The sequence below is a fragment of the Equus quagga genome, chromosome 15 (assembly GCF_021613505.1).
Source record: "Equus quagga isolate Etosha38 chromosome 15, UCLA_HA_Equagga_1.0, whole genome shotgun sequence".
Lineage (NCBI taxonomy): Eukaryota > Metazoa > Chordata > Mammalia > Perissodactyla > Equidae > Equus > Equus quagga.
This window is the reverse complement of record NC_060281.1, coordinates 42412109-42432336: the sequence shown is the minus strand read 5'-3', so window position 1 is coordinate 42432336 and position 20228 is coordinate 42412109.

Here is a 20228-nt window from a genome sequence, read left to right as displayed (position 1 = left end):
TCATCATTGAAAATGTATTCACTTTTCACCCAAAATTTCTAAAACAGAAAGACCAAAAAAACACACAAACTTGTTATACAGTGAAATACTTATTTTTAAAATTAAATTATTTTTAAATTTTATATAAACAAAAATATATAAAATCAATACCACATAATGCTAAATTATGACTTCTTTGTAATTGAATTATACTATCACAACTATTAGAAACTATATTATGGATCCATTGTATAAAAAAGGAGGGAGAGATGGACTGGAGAATTGCTTCAGGAATATTTCCATCTTTCTTTAAAGAATTCTTACCTGGCATTATCCTTTGACATTTCACCTGCATCCTATGACTGTGTATTGACATAAATTCAGATGAGATGAATTCCATAAAATCCTGTCTGGTGGATAGCTGAATGAGTTTTAGTTACATATTTGATGAAATTGGCCAAATGTTTCCTGATTAGCAGAATGTCTAAATAGTACATCATGACACATTATTTAATTCATTATAATGACTGTAACTGTGAAATTTTTGTCTAAAATCAGAAGGAGATGAACTGTTTCTTTTAGCCTAAAAATTATAGTAGTTATTTTAAGGCAGACTTAATCCTCTGGAAGCCAGGATTTGGGTTAATTAAGGAAAATCCTCCCCTTTGCTTCATAGGACTTGTGGTCATTTATTTTATCCCATCCCAATTTTAAAGGTTACTGGGTTCCCTTTCCGATTATACTCCAGTTACTTTTAAAGTATGCAAAGTGGAGTTCAGAATTAAGGACTGCTTGATCTTTGCAACTGTAGTACCATCAGTCATTTCTTTTGTGACATGGAGAGTAACACATCACAAAATATAAAAGGTGGGCTTTTTATTCCAAAAGAAACTGGGATAAATGTCACATTTATCTAAGGGAAAAAATGTTACTGGTACTTCATATAAATCTCTTCTTCTCTCCCCAAAATGCAAATTAGTAATATTTGGTAGCAACTAACAATGATAATAAATGACTCATGACTGCTGGTCTAGTGATAATGTTGAAACACGTTCTCTGACGAATAGCTCAATCAGTCAATCAACAAATATACGTGATGAATAAAATTGCATCTATCTCCTCTAGCTTTAAAATTCCAATACTTCTTATACTATGGGCAAGATTCAATGCTACGTGCTCAGATGGTTTCAAAGTTCTTTTTTTAAGGCAAGATGAGAAAAGAAAACACAGGAACTCACTTTAAAAGAGGCATGTGGTAATTATAGCTGGGGTAGTTTAAATTATTGTTCAAAATAATCCAGTCCCTTCCTCTCCTTCACTTTCGTGGAGGAATGCATTTCCTTGCTCATTGCCTTTCAGCTCAGCCATTTAAATTGCTCTGGCTAATGGAATATTGGTAGTCATGATGCAAGCAGAGATTTGAAATGCTCAGTGTTTGGATGCAGATGGCCTTTTTTGCCTCTTCCAATCACCATCTGAAGAACACACCCTGTTAGCCTATCTGCCCCAGGAAGATGGGTAACAAAGGAGCAGAGTGACCCCACCAATTTATAGACCTGCAGCTTGAAGCAGAACTACCCAGAGCCACCAATCTAGACCAGCCAGCTATTGGCCACTGCATAAAGAAGTTAGTGATCCCCGCTGAGATGAGCAGAGCTCCTTCAGATAATCCACAGATGCATGAGAAATAAAAACTTCTAATTGTGTGCCATATTTACACAGAAATACCAGTGATTTAGTATTTAATAGATACTGAGATAACATTTATTGATGTCTTACTATGTGCCAGATGCTATTCAAGAACTTTACATTGATCAAGTTAGTTAATCTCCACTGTAATTCTATATGGTTGTGGCAACCAGAATGCCCATTTTATTGCAAAGGAGGTTGAGGCACAGAGAGATTAAAAATTTTTCCAATATAGCACAGCTAGTGAGTGGTGGAGGTGGGATTCACATTCTTGCTGTCTTGTTCCAGATGCCCTCAGGTTCCACACTCTCAAAAAGTATGTTATACGTTCCACTTAAGCCAGTATGCAACATGGGTTGGCATGAACAGTACGGACATTAAAAAAAAAAAAATAAAGAAATCATTGTTACTTGGAATGGACAAGGGACTTAAGAAGGTGAGAATTAACTAAAAATACTTCTATGGCTAATAGTTTCAAGGGAGGCAGCCGCACACCTGAGCAACCACAGTCATGACTGATAAGCTTATTGTTTAAAAATATTCAAAAAAGAGGGAACCAAAAGCAAAGGAGAGAGCCAAATCTAGCCTTTCTACTCAACCACTTACTAGATCCAAGAAAGAAGACGCCGAACTGATTTGTCAAATACAGAGTAATTGACCGGGCCACTGTTATTGATAAGTTGATTTACCCTTTTTAAAAAGAATTACCTCGGACCCACCACCTTCCATTTTTCTCTGTCGTCTACGCCATACGGGTCAGAGAAAGAGGACTCAAGAATATTTTAGGCATTTTCTCTCTGTGTGATGAATCTTTGTTTCATTTATGATCTCTTTTTCTTAAATTCTTATTAGAGTTTTCTAGTGTTTCCAGCTATGATTTCCTGTCAGTTCCAGATCCTTATATTCAACTTTCTTGTGTATATCTACTGGACATACCACTAACTTTTCAAATCAAACATCCCAGAATGGGTCTCACTATATTTTTTCAAAATCCACTCCTCCCTCATCATGACTTTCACCATGAAATAGTCAATCAGACAGGAATTTGAGAGTCTTTTCAGAACTCTCCATTTCTGTTATCATCTACCTCCAAATGATCATCCAAAGTTATACATGTCTCCTATGAAATATGCCTCAAATTCATGCTTTCCTCTCGAGCACTTTCATCGACTTTATTTTGTTCCATTATCTCTCACCCAAATGAGTACAATGGTTTCTTAAATCATCTTCCCACTACTAGTATCTTTTATTTTAAGTGAATAGATTTTTAAAAAGTTATTATTTATTTTTTTCAATGATTGACACCTGAGCTAACATCTGTTGCCAATCTTCTTTTTTCCTCCTTCTTCTCCCCAAAGCCCTCAAGTACATAATCGTACATTCTAGTTGTAGGTCCCTCTCGTTCTGCTATGTAGGACACCACCTCAGTGTGGCCTGATGAGCAGTGCCATGTCTGTGCCCAAGATCCGAACCAGTGAAACACTGGGCTGCCGAAGTGGAGCGTGCAAACTTAACCACTTGGCCACTGGCCAGCCCCTAAAAAATTATTTTTGAATCATGCACTCCTCAAGTGAATCTGATCCTTTAGAAAAAAAATTCTTTAAATGCATGTGTGCACAAAATCAGGCATGTCATTCAGGGAATCTATGAACCTGAAGCCAGCACAGTGGCTCCTAAGGGCTGTGGATCCAGTTAAAAATCTTTGCTCTAACCCCTCCTACCCAACGAGGCAAACATTTTTCAAAAATGAAGGTCTAATCACATCTTTCCTCTAATTAAAGTTCTTCAATGACTGCCAATCTTCTTCAAGATAAAAACCCAAACACTTCAGTTTGTAATTGAAAGGCCCATTATCGTTAATCCCACTCTACTTCTTCATTTTAGCTTTTTTTTAAAGTTCCCAGCATGCACCACGGGCTTTGGTCATATTTAAAACTCTCCCAAAGTCCTAAACTGCTTCTTCTATCCTATTCATCAGTTCTTCCTTGCTTCCAGCACATTCTTCCCCATCTGTCTTCCCCGTGAACTCCTGACCCAGTTCTCTTGCCACTTTCTCAATCAGAGCCCCGTCCCTCCTTGTTATAATTGCTTTACCATTCTGTCATAGTCAAAGAGTCCATGAATTCTTTGAAAACCAGAATTGTGTCACTCATATCAGCGATATCTGTTATCTAGTACAGCGTCCAGCTCTTAATAGGTTTTCATGCAAGTTCCTATAAAGGAGAGACAGACAGAGGAGGAGGAGGGGGAAGAGGAGGAGGAGAGGGAGGGAAGGAAGGAGGGAGGGAGGGAGGAAGGAGTAGCTCCAATACAATTCTGCTGGACTAAAGACCTTACATAAGACTGGTATAAAGGAAATTCTATTTATGAAAGGGAAGATAAATATATATATATAGAGAGAGCATGTTTTAAGTAGATATCACATGGCAAATATTCCCTCTCCACTGCCACTTAGTTCTTAGAGCAGCTGCATTTACTAAAGTTTATAGCTGAATTCACTGACGCACAGAGAGGTGAAGTAACTCACATAGCATCACAGTGCTGGGAAGCGGTGGTGCTGAGACCCTGGCTGAATCAAAAGCCCACTCTTTCCATTACACCCATTAGTCTTCTTAGCAAAAGTAAACTAAGGATTTTGCCTTTCACTCATTTACACAGGATTCTCGTGTGCATCTAAGGAGCTGTGGTTATGAAAATCTAGAGATGCGTACGGAAAATGTATGCCTACTTTCCTAAGATGCTGATTTTTATTTTCTAAGCAAAGCAGCTCACTTAAAATGAAGTGGTTTTTGCGCAGATACCTATGCAAGTGTGTCAAACTTTCCTTACTGATATACAAGTTTAGATCCAGATCTGGTAAACTATTCTTTTTTTTTTTTTTCTTAAGGATTGGCACCTGGGCTAACAACTGTTGCCAATCTTTATTTTTTCTTTTCTACTTTATCTCCCCAAACCCCCCGTACACAGTTGTATATCTTAGTTCCAGGTCCTTCTAGTTGTGGGATGTGGGACGCTGCCTCAACGTGGCCTGACGAGCGATGCCATGTCTGCGCCCAGGATCCGAACCCTGGACCACTGCAGTGGAGTGCATGAACTTAACCACTCGGCCACGGAGCCAGCCCCTGGTAAACTATTCTTAACTTACACTCCAGTTAATATTTGCTTTTGGTTGACACACAAAATTAAGTTCAAATCACTGCTCATATAACATGTAAGGAAAGATAAGCTTGTTACTTTCCATTTCTTTTTCAATGAACATCAATATAAATAAATTGAGTTTACTTCCTTCTACTTTTTAATAGTTCATGGAAAACAGAGACTCAAGTAAAACTTCCTTGCTGGAAAACACAGGATCAGAGGACCCAGAATAAGTTTCTACAAACGTAACTAGTTTAAAAGACAGAGTGAACGGGAATCTTTTTCAGTGGAAACCAGATTATACTTCTAAATGAGGTTGCCTCATGCACTGTGTCTTCTTCTATCTATTCTTCAACTCCTGAGCCTCTTCTCTCATCCAGCAGCCACTAGCCCCACCCTGTTTGATGGGTTGGGCTGGGCTGGGCTGGGCTGAGTGGATTGTGGCTGTGCTCTTCCTCTGACAAAGATAACAGAAACTGACGTCTTTGTTGAATTCTGGCTTATCAAGAGGGTGATAATTTTTGCAGCTGTTTTTGCTTTTTACTGAAAAAGTGTTATTTCTCCAATGCCCACTTTTGAATCATGTGGTGGTTTTTATCTAGGGCAATAGATGTGCTTCTCTTTGGTCATTTGTCTGTTCATATTTTTCATGATCCTCTGAGGATTATAGTTGAAATTGTTTAATTCTACTTTTTGCTAACATCTTAAATGTTTTTTAAATACTTAATGATTCTTATTCAGGTGCTGCCAAATACAGTCCTGAACTCTGAGCTTCTCCAGATCATTGAAAACTAACAGTCCAATTGTCCTATTTTTTTCCTGATAAAATGACAAAAAAGAATTATTATAAAACAGCATACATAATCCTGACTGTTGTTGAGGGGGTAATTGTTTTTGTAGTGATGGGTCTATGTATTATAATGTGAATAAAGAAATTATGAGTACCTCACACACTGTTGGTGGGAAGGTAAATTGGTGTAGCTACTATGGAAAACAGTATGGAGGTTCTTCAAAAAATTACAAACAGGACTATTACACAATCCAGCAATTCTACTTCTGAGTATTTATCCAAAGATAATGAAAATATTAATTTGAAAAGATATATGCTCCCTATGTTCATTGTAGCCTTATTTACAATAGCCATGATATGGAAGCAACCTAAGAGTCCATAGACAGATGAATGAATAAAGAAGATGTGGTATGTATATACAATGGAGTATTACTCAGCTATAAAAGAATGAAATCTTCCCATTTGTGAGAACATGGATGGACCTAGAGGGTATTATGCTAACTGAGATAAGTCAGGCAGAAAAACTCAAATACTGTATGATTTCACATATACACTGAATCGAAAAACCAAACGAAGAAAACGAAACAGAAACTGAATCATAGACACAGGAAACAAGCTGATGGTTACCAGAAGGGGGAGAGGTTGGGAGGAGGGTGAAATAGGTGTCGGGATTAAGAGGTACAAACGTCCAGTTATAAAATTAGTACGTCAGGCAGATGTAATGTACAGCATAGGGAATATCGTCAAAAATACTGTAGCAACTTATCATGACAGATGGTTACTAGGCTTATCATGGCGACCACTTCATAATGCATATAAATACTTAATTACCGTGATGTATGCCTGAAACTAGTCAGGCATTGTATGTTGATTACACGTCAATTAAAAAAATAGAAATTGCGAGCAGCATTTGAGAAGTCCATGTTTCACATGAGATCTACCGGGTGCTATCTGTCAACTCAGTAGTCAGAGTTCACTTAACTCTTTTCAAGATGCCTGCTTCCCCAAGAAGCAGCTACTGCAGCCAAATTTCTTTTGTTTGGTAGTAGACAGAGCCTTAGAAAAGTTGAAATAGCAACTGGATGTTCAGTGAGGAACACGATGTAGTCTATACAGAAGGCAAAATAGAATGATGTACACCTGAAATTTATACAATGTTATAAATCAAGGTTACTTCAATAAAAACATGGTAAAAAGAAGTTTAGAATCTTGGGTTGATAAGAGTCAGATGAACCCGGATAGTGATCAAGTTCAATCCTCATTATTTTACTTCAAAGGAAACAGAGACTGCAGAAAAATTATCAAACGTCAGTGTGCTTCAGAATCGCCTGGAAGCTCTGCTAATTACACAGGTTACCGAACAATCCCCATCCTAGAGTGTTAAATTAGGTAGGTCTGGATGGGGTCAGAGCATATGTAGTTCTAACAAGCTCTCAGGTGATGCTGATGCTGCTGGTCACGGGACCACTCTCTGAGAACCACTGGCTTAAAGGATTGGCTCAAGGGACAAACAGGATGCAAACACGTACCTCCTTACTTCTAAAGCAGGGTTTGGCCCCTCTATCAGATATCCTTTGTTGAGGAGATTTTAATTCCAAGAATGATAAATACGAGCCTAAAATGCCTTCTTAAGCTGCATCCACTCCATCTTAAATGACCATAGTAAAAAGGTCTTAGGGCATTGGGTTAAAATGGTATTGGTTTTAGGTTGAGCAAAACCTAAAGGACCTCCAAAATGGAAAAAAAGAAGGAAAAGAAGGAAGGAGATTTTCACCCAAATTGAATACCGTTCATTTTATTTCTTTGTGAAGAAGGGGTATTTGAAATTCATGTTAAAGCTTCTTTTTGTTATACTAGGAAACCATAAGTTGAATAATCACATATTAATATTACTAATAGAAACAGTATATTGCAGATTTTTTTTCTGAGAATTTTTTTCCCTAAACAGACGATTTAAATGCTAGGTAAGCAGCCATGTCCAGTCTTTTCCAATTAGGTTGCTGTCTGAAACCCGTCCTAGGACTCTTTATCTCCAAGTTGCAGGTGTAACTACAGCACAGGCCTCCAACCTTCTATCTGCTGAGCTGAGCAGGGCATCAGCACCACTCAGTAGGCCATCTCCCTTCCCACTGCTGCCAGTCTTTGAGAAGCTGGACTAGCTAATGAAGGTAGGCATTCTTTCATTTGAGGAGGATGCACAAGCAGTGGTCTATTCGTCTTTTTTAAGGTTAGGCTCCTTTTATCACATCTCTACCCCTCAACACCCTACTCCAACTCCACCAAAAATAAAAGTTTCCATTGAAGAAAATCTGTCATGCAGGTGTCAACCATAAAGGAAAGAAAAAGCCTAAAGGAAAAAAAAAAAGCCTATTTATTCCACAGTCTGCAAGTTGTATAATTTAGGGCTTTATAGTACCTTCTGTATAAATGAATTATAAATAGATTTATTAAGTGTAAAATAGGCAATATGAAAAAGGGGCCACAAAATTGAAAAATCACCTTAGAAACGGATATATACAGACTCTTGACCACATCTAGGGTTTCTAGAGGTGCCACTTGACTCATCAAGGACTACGAGGTACAGAAATTCTGTTCAAGCTCCAAACACGTTATAATTACCTACGTATACAAAAGAACACTTCACACTTTTACAATAAGCAGTTGCCAGTTTGATGCTTCGTTCGTCTTGCACCTGTCTGGTTGTATTATACATATTCGTTTTTACTTCCTCTCCTGCTCTGCACAGAGTTGTAGGAATCCTTGCAACCCAGGGGCCTTAGCATCACCACAACATTGTTCATCAGTGATCATCTTTTTAGAAGGCTCTTTCCCTTTCTAGTGGCCTATCTGAATCCTTTCAATATTTCAAAGCCTGGCCAAACAGCTGCCTCATGTTCAGCTGCCCTTCTTGGTGTTTGTTCATATGGCATTCTGGCATTCCCTGACTCTGGCTGGTCACAACAATGATTTATTTTATATTTATTTATTTATTTAAGTTTTTATTAAGGTAACATTGGCTTATAACAATTTCTTTTTATTTTTCATGATTTTTGTGTGTGTGTGTGAGGAAAATTAGCCCTCAGCTAACATCTACCGCCAATCCTCCTCTTTTTGCTGAGGAAGACTGGCCCTGAGCTAACATCCGTGCTCATCTTCTTCTACTTTATATGTGGGATGCCTGCCACAGCATGGCTTGAAAAGCGGTGTGGAGGTCCGCACCCGGGATCCGAATTGGCAAACCCCAGGCCGCTGAAGTGGAACGTGCAAACTTAACTGCTGCATCACCAGGCTGGCCCCCATAGTTTATTCTTTTACACCAAATTTAGCACTGGAGGCTTGGCCTCCTTGCCTTGTTCTCAAATTTCCAGGAGCATCCCTTCTATTGGTATAGTAGGGATACATGATAGCAGCTCAGTATAAACTTACTCGTGGATAGCATTTACTTCAGGATAAATCTGATTTTTAAAAAATTTAATATGGCCTCTGGCAGTAGTCTCCAATCCTACACATTGATCGTGGCCTCATTGTTAACAGCACAGGCTTAAGAGTCAGACTGCCTGGGTTTGAGTCCCAATTCTACCACTTAAAAGCCAGCAAGTTAGTGTTTCTGTATCTCAGATTCTTCATGTGCAAAATGGTTATGATGATAATAGTACCCACCTCACAGGGTTGTCAAAAATGTTAAATGAATTGACAAGGCAATTAGAACACAGCCCGAACTATGCAGGCACTCAACAAACATTAATTATCATCATGATTACTTTCATGAGAACATTTATTGTCACCCCTAAATAGCTCTTTAACGTGCAGATAACTAAATCACAGCGGTGATACCGTGATACACCACAGTGCTGGATTCAGACTTAGATGCTGAACCAAGACATCATAATAAACATCAACTCCCCCCTTTCCTTGAGCTGGCCATTTGAAAGTGGGATAAGTATGATCTCCATTTGCTTGGCTAAATCAAACATCCTATGAAACAATACGGGCCTTTTAATAGACATTTTTGCACAGCCAAGATCAGTGGTCAGAAAATCCATTGAAATCACCCAATTCCTTTAGGAAGAGAGAGGGAAAGCATTTCTGGCTAATTTAAGTGCTTTGCAAAGCCTGGAGTACATGATGGTCTACTGCTTCTGGCATTCACTGAGACTAGTAAATATTGTGGAAAAGTGTCTGTCAGACGAGAAAAAATGGAGCCCTGAGTAAAAATGTAAGTACCGTAGATATAACTGAAACAAGGAGGAAAGGCTAAACGTTATGTCCTTAGAAAAATTAAGGCTTATTATACATTTCTAAGAAATAACTTTGGAATATTTCATAACCATGACTCTTGCCAAATACACACACACACATCACATTGAGATGTTTGCTATAACCTTAGTTCATCATTTACACTTTTCTGTATGAAGCCGTCACATAATTGAATATATGTTATTAATTTTAAAGCACCTTCCTAGGCCTGTAATTTATTAAACTTTTAAAAAATTAGTTCAAATAACTGCAGCCCCTGCCCTATAGGAATTTACAAACCAAGACGGAAATGCTGATATTATTTGTAGATAGAAAGCAAACAGAGGAAGGAGAGGAAAAGCTCATTAGGTCAATTCCTTTGCAAGATAGACATCTCCAGAGAGGAAGAGAGAGTGGGTGGAGCAGAGAGCTAGCTATGAATAAGTCCCTCAGCCTTCCAGGTGTAGGGAGAGATCCAGAGTAGGCACAGAAATGGGATGCAACCAACGGATGATACAGGTTTTTGACCCTAACACCTCTGTTCACATTGGGTCCTTTGCTTGGAATTTCCCACTCTTTTCTCTCTATCTTGTACCTGCCTGGACTTACCTCAAAAGATAAATCTATTTAAGTAAGTCCATTTATATAAATGAAGTTTCAAAACAGTAAAAACTAACCTATGATATTAGAAATCAGGAAAATGGTAAATTTGGGGAGGGTAGTAATTGCAAAGGGCAGTTTTCTGCGTCATAGTCTTATCTTGATTTTTGCTCTGTGTGCCGGTCACACTGGTTTTCACTTTGCTATACACATTCATTGAGTTGTGCGAGTATCATTTGCGCACTTTTCTGTAGGTATGTTTTATTTCAATAACATTTGCATTTTTCAAAACGTCAACTCATCGCTGCTTCTATGAAGCTTTTCCTGCAATACCTTTTCCATTTTAGCTGATTCTTCTTTTTCTAGCCTCCCTGTACCTACAGTGTTATCGTTAATTAAAAGCAAGAGATCATATGCTTTTCTTATTTTATCACCAGCAACTAGAAGAGAACTATTATTAACTTGTGCTTAATAAATTACTGATGACAGAATTAATAACTGAATGACAAATAATAAGATATGCATGATCAAAATACGAGCACCAAGAAGAAAAAACAAATATTGCTGATAATCAATATCTTGACGAAGATATTAAGGAGAGTCCTTTACTTATACAGAAAAGCCTAGTTAGCCTGTAGGTACTGACTACCATTATTTCTTACACCACAAATTTTAAATTAATATTGACGTTGACAATTATGGAGGCTTCTTACCTATAATTTATCTTGTTATTTTTGTCTTATATTTATTTATCTTATCTTATTCCTGTATTTTCAGTAAAAAGGGTTCCCAGTCAAGGAGATTTGGTCAAACCATATTTAGTAATTTACAGATAGAAACTTCCTGATACTAATAACCGTGAATTTACTTATTTATTAAATATTTATTGAGATGCTTCTATTTGATAGAATTTTCCACATTCTGGAGATACGAGTATAAATAAAATGAGTTTTTACTGGTTAGTGGGAAGATAAAAACGTATACATAATAAGTGCTATAGCAAGGATTAACACAGAGTGTTGGGAAAAGTTTTAGAAGAAGCTACACTTCAGATAAAGAAGCCCAGATCTGAAGCTTTTCTAGAGTTTCAAACTAAGCAGATCTCTTGACCTCAAAGATTTGTTGTGATGTTATACACTCCAAAGTCATGAGACCAGAGAGCTGGCAGGAAAAGCCCAATTTGGACCTGAGGATATAGGATAATCTCAGCTCTTGGAGGGTTACGAGTGTCTCATATTTCCTGTGAAGTTGAAGCCTGAAACAGATCCTTAGTTCATTATTCTGTCACTTACGGTAATTTTTCATGTTGTAGCTACTAAATGCATATTTGTTGATTTTTGAAACCAGAGATGTGGCTATGACTTCCGGTTTCATCTCCAGTATGCAAAGATGCTGGAAATCATCATTCCATCCTTACAACAAGAAAGAACTGGACAAAGAGAAAATCAATGACTTTTCTTAGACCCACCAGAGAACCCCTATCTTGATATCTAGAAGGAGAGAGGTGTCTATCCAGAAGTATGGCTGAGATTTGCTTACCAGCAGCAGGAGCTGCTGGACCCATAAATTGGTAAGACCACTGAACATGATAATTTTGATGAATTGTTGAAGGCAATTAGTGTTATAACTTCCTAGGGACTGCAGTCTTCCGGGCTGGTCAACAATTGCCTGGAATTTACCTGCAGGAAGATACGTGAAAGATCCCCTTGTGGCTCTGGCAAGGAAAGGGGAAGAGTAAACACTGTGAAATGCACCCACAGCCTTCCACATAACAAAAGCCTATTCTCCAGGGGAAAGCCTTTTGCCAGAGCTTTATTCCAGCTGGGGGAAAGGAAACTTCTTCCATTCCAGCCCCTCTAATCTTCCTACATCAGCTAAAGGGGAAACAAAATGAAACAAAACAAAACAAAAAAACATGGAGCCAACAGGTCAAGACTTTAAGGAAATAATTGAAAATGCTGCAGCCAAGCAAGGGAGTAGGAGGCAGAGGGATATAAACATCTGTGCAGATCAGGGTCCTGTGGCACAGGTCCACAGAAAGACAAAGATGCAATCATAAGACTATAGAATACACCCCCATTCCATACCTTCCCTCACACCAACAGGTGTCCAGTATAATAAAATATATTCCAGCAGAAAGAACTGTAAGACATAGACTCTCTCTGAGAAGGAGAACTTATGGAAGCCCAAATTAAGGAGGGGAGACAGAATACAAGGACATTATAGGAATTGGAAGCCTCTGGCTTCTACAGAAGACATTAAACACAGCACAACTCTTACCCAGATTAATAAATCCCCAAACTGAGGTCTGGTTACCTGTTTCCTATTGTGTGATACAACACGTCAGGCTGTTGACATGACATTGCAAGACAGGCCAAAAGGCAAGAAAAAACACAATCTGAAGAGATAAAGCAATCATCATACTCAGATGTGACACAGACTTTGGAATTATCAGACTGGAAATTTAAAATAAGTATGATAAATATGTTAAAGGTTTTAATGAAAAAAGTAGTCAATGTGCAAGAGCAGATGGGCAATGTAAGCAGAGAGATGGAAGCTTTAAGAAAAAGGAAACACTAGAAATCAAAAATGCTGTGATTGAGGGGCTGGCCTGGTGGCACATTGATTAAGTTCACACGTTCTGCTTTGTCAGCCTGGGGTTCCCGGGTTCGGATCCCGGGTGTGCACCTATGCACTGCTTGTCAAGCCATGCTGTGGAAGGTGTCTCACATATAAAATAGAGAAAGATGAGTACAGATGTTAGCTCAGGACCAGTCTTCCTCAGCAAAAAGAGGAGGATTGGCAGCAAATGTTAGCTCTGGGCTAATCTTCCTCAAAACATAAAAAGGAATTAAAAAGAAAATGATGTGATTGAAATGAAGTGTTTCTCTGATGGGCTCATCAGTAGATCAACATAGTTGAAGAAAGAGTCACTGAGCTTGATGTCTGGTCAAGAGAAACTTCCTAATCAGAAACGCAGAAAAAAGAATAATAAAAACAAGCCAAAAAACCAGAATGTCCAAGAACTGTGAGATAATTTCAAAAGGTATAACATATGCAAAATTACAATATCAGAAGGACGGTAAGAAAAGATTGGAGCAGAAAAAATGTTTGGAGTAACAATGGCCAAAGATTTTCCAGAAAGTATTGACCATCATCAAACCACAGATTCAGGAAGTTTAGGAAAAAACAAGCAGAATAAATACTAAACAACAACAACCAATTCCCACAACCCTAAGCATATCATATTCAAACTATAGAAAACCAAAGACAAGGAAGGTAGAGGAGAGAAAAAAACACCCTACTTAATGAGGGTCAGGGATAAGAATTGCATGGACTTCTTGTCGGAAACCCTACAAGCAAGAAAAAAGGAAAGTGAAATCACAAAGTATTGACAGATATGTTGGTATAGCAGTGGAGCTGAAAGTTTAATATTAACAATGACAACCTGGGGAACTACTTAAAAATACAGACAATTCTTCCAATCTCAGAAAATCCCACTGATGGGCTTTCCTGGGGGATCTGAAGAGCAGAATTTCACCCAGCAACTCAAGGTGGTTCTGGCCCAGCTGGTTTCTGGATCACATTTTCAGAAGTACAAACTATGTTACAACAAAAATGCCAAGATGAGATTAGACAAGCAAGGACTTCATTAGAGGAAAAGTCCGTGAGAGCAAATGGAGAGGGAGGCAGGAAGTTTAGGAGAAACATCAGGCTGCTATAAAAGTTTAATCTTAAGTGAAGAAGAGAGAAAAGGAAGGCTGGGTGGAAGTGTGGTAGACTGCCATCGAGTCTAAGGAAAACTCAATCAAGATGTTGGAGAGTCCTTGAGACTAACCAAGTAGGCTGTCACAGGAACACCATGTTTGCCAGGAACAGGCTAACCTTAGTGTTGTGGTCACGTACAGTCTTTAGTTTGGAGCAACCCATGGGAAATGTGGTTTCAGTACAAATTCTGTGATGGATTTCAGAGTATAGCCTCTGTAGTTGTGTCTGCACAACTGTACTTGAGGTCTACAAGACGTATTCTCATGGCTGTCATAGTACCAAAGAGAAATAATTATGTCATATTTTATTTTTACAATCTAACAACATCCCCATGAGGTAATTCAATCTCAGATACCTTATATAATTTTCCAGTGATCGCATAAATAGTAAGTGGAGGACTAAGACCCAGGTTTTCTAATTCTTAGGCTAGGATTTCTTATTTCTAATGCTAGTACTATTTCTACTGCACAAAGAAAATTGAATTAAAATATAGAATTTAGAAAAATTTTAATTCAGCTAGTCTATGGGTGAGGAAGGAAAAGTAATTGTCAGAATCACTTAATTTGTTAAAATTACTTAGACAATTATTTCTAAAGTAAATCAGGAAATAAATTCTACAGAAAAATATCTGCCAACATTTAGTTTTGGTTTCTCAGCACCAAATCTACCCTTCTATTCTCTGATTTTTTATAATAGGAACGGGATTCTAAAACCCTATTTCTCCTTGGCTATCTGGCTCCCTGTTAAGTTTCGTCAGTAGGAGGCACGAGGCGGTGTCGACATAGCGGGAGGAGGGAGAAGGACCTCACTCTATCATGTTTCTTTCCTGCTGGCTCTCTGCTTCCTTCCCACCTGTTTCTTGTTCCTCTGTCAGCCAAGCAATGCTTCTTGACTCCAACAGCAGCAGTTCCTGACTGTAATAGCAACTCAATCAAGACTGCACTGTTGACAACTCTTGAAGAACCAGCCTCATAGTACAGACCCTGGCCCCTTAGCAGCACCAGCCGGTCAGTGCCTCCTCCTCAGAGGGGAGAAAGTCTGGGTCCCAGCCCTACGGCCTTTCCTCTGAGTTCAGAGGCACCAGCAGAAGACAGGCAATGCCACCACCTCAGAACTCTGAGTTTCCTCTCCATGGGCTTCTCTAAGCTTCCATCTCGTAGTAATGCCAACCTCTTCCTTCTGTTCCTTAGCCCTAGAGATGGAGACTAATTCCTGAAATACTACTTCTATTAGATCTACTATTCTTTTCTTATATTTTGACTCATATATTAAGCCACTTTATACCCAGTTAACAATTCTTGCATTAAGTTATTTATGTCTTAATAACAAGAATGGTTTCTATCTCCTGATTGGACCCTGGCTGATAGGATGGGAAAAAATTAGAGAACAGATAATCCTATGCATTTGACATCTAACATTAGATTATATCTGGGTTAGAATTATGTTCCACATATGTTCCAGATAGAGATACGTTCCAAGCCAAGCACAAATAGGCATTGGTTGGAGTCTAAGAAATAGTTAAATTGACAAAAATTCAGAATAATTCCTTTGACTACGTGGGCACTATAAGGCTGATTTAGAAAGCTCATTTAGTAGTGAATAATCTTTGTTGACTGCCAATTTCCTACTTCTCTGGGTTATCTCTTTATTCTCAGTTTAAAGTAACATTCTTCCAGATAACCTATACTAGAGATTCTCAGTGAAGCCGAGAGGTGTGTGATAGAAAGTTGGTTTAAATTGCATAGTTGGCAAAACATGCATAGAGTTGAGATTTACTGCCCAACTTTTCTCCATGCATTAAGTTAGATCTGCTAGAGACCTGGGTATCCCAAGATTTACTGTTTAGCTGCAATGATGTCAGTAGACGTAGAGGAATGATCTCAGAAACAGGCTTATGACCTTGTGCTGCTTACTATGAAATGTTGTTGAGGATGGTTTATTATTATTATGGTTATTAAATTAATCAGGATAGGCTAGCTTTGAAGCAGTAACAAGCATAAAAGTTTATTTTTCACTCACACACTGTTTATTGTGGGGTTTTGGCTCCACAAAGAAGCTATTTCCAGGGACTCAGGGACCCAGAGGGTTTCGATGTAGCTCTTAAGTGGGCCAGCCCATAAGAGAAACACATCACTTCCATTCATGGCCCATTAGCCAGATAATGTATTCACATCATTCTAACTTTAAGGTGACTGAAAAATGTGGAGGGGCTACAATGATAGTCGATAACCAGTAAATGTCTCTGCCATATTAGTCATCATCGATTCATGATAAGACCTGAAGAATTCTGTCATAAAAATATTTATGACTTTGAGGATTTGCAGAAATCTTGGGGCATATCCCTCTTAAATGCCAAAGGTCTACTGCGAAGAGAGGAAGGGAGGCAGCTCAAATAGTTGTCAGAAATAGGTGTGTTGTTGAGAAAGAAGGACTTTTCTCACAAACCTGTTTCGCTATCTTCTATTTCGACAACCTTCACGTGACAGATTTTTTTTTCACATCTGGATTATGAGAACTCTGGCAGATCTTGCCATTATAACAAAAGGTTTAATTTAAATCTGTAAAATACAGCTATGGCAGGGCATTAGATGTGGCAATTAAAGCACATCTGGGTGATGGAATGAAATATTCACAACGATCTTGATAGCTGAGGTCATGAGGAAGCTTGAATTCTCATGTGTGGTTTAATTGTATAAAAATACTACACACACAAAAAAAATCCTAAATGTGTCAGGAACATGAGGCAACTGTGAGACTTCAGATATTTTACCAAAACAACAGCCATAAATAAAACACCCCACTTCTTAGCAAGGAGTGTTCGTTGAGTCACATTTGGTAATGTTTGCTTGTTCTCCCTGGAAGGTGATTCTTTTAGTGTATTGATAATTACGTTCATTCTAGAACATGTATGACAAATTTAGGTCAGATTAATTTCAGGAGAAGCATGCTCACAGACAAAGAGCTAATGGACAGGGACTATAGTTGACTACCAAATACAGCCAAGTGCCTGGCGTGTATCAAATTAAGCAGGGTTATTTTTTGTGAAGTGCTCCCACTTTGAGTTGATTTCTGTGGTTGGCTGGGCTTTACCGGAGCCCTGTGTTCCAACATTGCCTTTACTCCTCATAAAGCAGGAGAACTCTGTGTGCCTATAACAAACAGGCTTTGGCTTTACTTGTAGCAAATTACCATTAATGGTAAATTGCAGTTAAATTCCTCTCTGGCTCTCTCAGTATGCTATAAGTTAACCTAAGTGACAGAGTTGCAAACGTTAGAGCTGAAAAGAACTTTAGAATTCCCTTCATCCGTCCAACTTCTTCATTTACCAGAGGAGAAAATGGAGTCCTAGAGAAGGGACAAGGTTTGAAACATGTCATGTCACTTAACCTGCCCTCGCTAGCTCTAATTGTAAAGTGAAGATAAGAATTCCTTTCCCACCTACTTCTCAGAATGACTGCACGAATCAAATTAGATAATGCAGCAAATTTTTGGAAAACAGTGAAACTCAATAAGAATAGGCACAGTAATGGTCATAAAGATAACTTTTAAGGAACACCTGGTGTGAAGCAGGCACTGTGATTTCTGTATGTGGTCTCACAAGCCATCACAACCCTATCAGAGACGTACATTTACATGCCCTGTTCAAAAATGAAGAAACTGAGGCTGGGGATTCGCCCTAGGTCCTAAGTTAGCCAGTAGTGGAGCTAGGAGTTAACTTGGGGAGCCTAACAGGAAGCATGAGCTCTTTCCCTTTACTTATGACCTAAGGATTCACACCCTTTCCAGAAGTCTATAATGGACCATAATTTTCTGACTCACAGTGCAAGGTTTTCCCACTGTTATAAATCACTTCCATAAAGTTCTTTTGGAAGCAAAGAAAATTGAAACTGCCTATCCCTTTCTAGGCTTAATTTTTACGTCTCCTTTACCTTTAACACTGGAGTTTTAACTAAGAATGGAAAATAGGAAAATTTGTGACACTACTATAAATGTTTTCAGCCCAAGCCTTGATTTCCCATGTGCTGTATATTTTCCCCATAGAGCCTTCAAATGTCCAGTGCTATCTTATCCGAATACACCTCTCATCACTCTGTGTTCTGCTTCCTTGCTGCAATAAGCATGAAGCTGTAAACTGCCCATCAGGAATTTAGAAAAGGACCCACTGATCATGGCAATGGCACCTGTGAGTGTTCTATATGTACGGGAGCCTGATGATGTTAAAATGCTGCCACCTTCTGTTTAGCCCAAGTGCTGCTGATGCAACCCGTCCCCGCAGCTTCCCAGGGTCCTCTAAGCTGATTTATACTGATCCCGAATTGCACTTCTGCAATATATAATATGACAAGTTAAAAGCGAAGCCTGCCAACAAATCTTGATAGGCTGGCTCAGCTTTTGTGCTGCCGCATTTGCAAAGACCATGCCTACTGCCATCCCACGAAAGCGTGCTCAATATTTTTGACAGTGAATTATCTCAGCAGCAGTTGATCTCAGCGTTCCTGGGGGTGTTTCACCATATAAAGATTCAGAAGAAGGAAGATAAAGGGGGTGGGGGTAGGGATAATTTTCCATTGGTCCGGAAGTAGGGGGTTACTGGAAGGTTTTCCGGATGTTGCAAGGGGTCTAGGTTTATTCTCAGATGCATCCTCTGCTGAGAGAGTCAAAAGAAATGAAACACAGCGTGGGTGGGATTGTAGATTTGTAAATGAGGGACAGCATTAGCACCTGCATTTTTCTCCAACTGAGAAGTTTGAACTAAAGAGAGAGCGTGGGAGTGACGCCAGCAAGCTGTGGCTCCACTAGCTGGCTTACCAAGGACAATCCCCTCCTGTTTATCAACATTAAGTTATTATTTCTTCCAGGACAGGAATCCTATAGCAATCACTGACACCATATAGTGATTCCTTAGATCTGGAGCTCTGCTAGCCTGAAATTCCATCCCCGACTTATCCCCAGAAAGTGAGGGCAGGCTTCATTTGATCTTAGTCCCACAGCCCTGCAAAATTAGCTTTGCCCAGGATCATGTCAATGACTAGCACATGTCCACCTCCATCCATGTTTATACGCTCAGGTCTAGGCGAGTTGAGTCTCCTTCTATTATTAAAATACTAGGATTGTTTAGTAAAGCTGGAAAGTGAGGAGTGGGAAATAGTTGTAAAGGCCAAAACTGTCTAGTTAAGTATTTACTGGCCAAATTTTTACTGTCTTAGAACCTTGTGCCTCTAGGATTACCCTCAGATCTTCCCTTGGGTCTCAAATATCTATCTATCTGGTTTTATGTTTCTTGTTATTGGATACCAAAAATAAATAGACATATATATATTATTTCCTCCTGAAGCCTTATAGGAAAAAAGTCACCTAATGTTCCAATTTTTCTTTGCAAAATAAGTAATAGTATTCTTAGCATCCGTGCTTATTTTACCTTACTTATTCATCATTTTTCTGGAAATGCTTCTCTATGTGATAAGAATCTGACATATATTAGATGCTTAATATTAGTTGGAGTCAATCTTACTGATCCTGGACCTTGCAAATGCCTAAACTAATAACTTAATTGCAAGTAATTTTCAGTATAAATGCAGTAAGATAATATTTTCCTATTTTTAGGGGAGAATTCTCTATTCAAGGAAAATCAATACCCAAGTGCAAGGATGCTATGTAACCCTACAGAGGACACACATAAAGAAAGTCATGCTCCTCCATCCTTTGTTGAAATGATGTCAGCAGAGAGCTTTCTTGACAGTGGAGTCCCTGTACTTTTCAAGGTTTAATGCCCACCAGTCAAGTGCCTACAATGGGCCAGATGTAGAAAGTGACTCTGACTTTGGAAATCTCCGATGGACTGAAGGTCACAACAATTCAGGTGAATACAATTTCCCCACTCGCTTTAGTATCCAACATACTCATGCCTCATAGTATGTTTTTTCATCTTTGATTTCTTCAAGTTGAGTAACACAAGCACTACTTCTCAGCGCTCTGATTTTATTCATATACCACTCAAAACAATCACTGCCTGCTCTTAATAATTGAG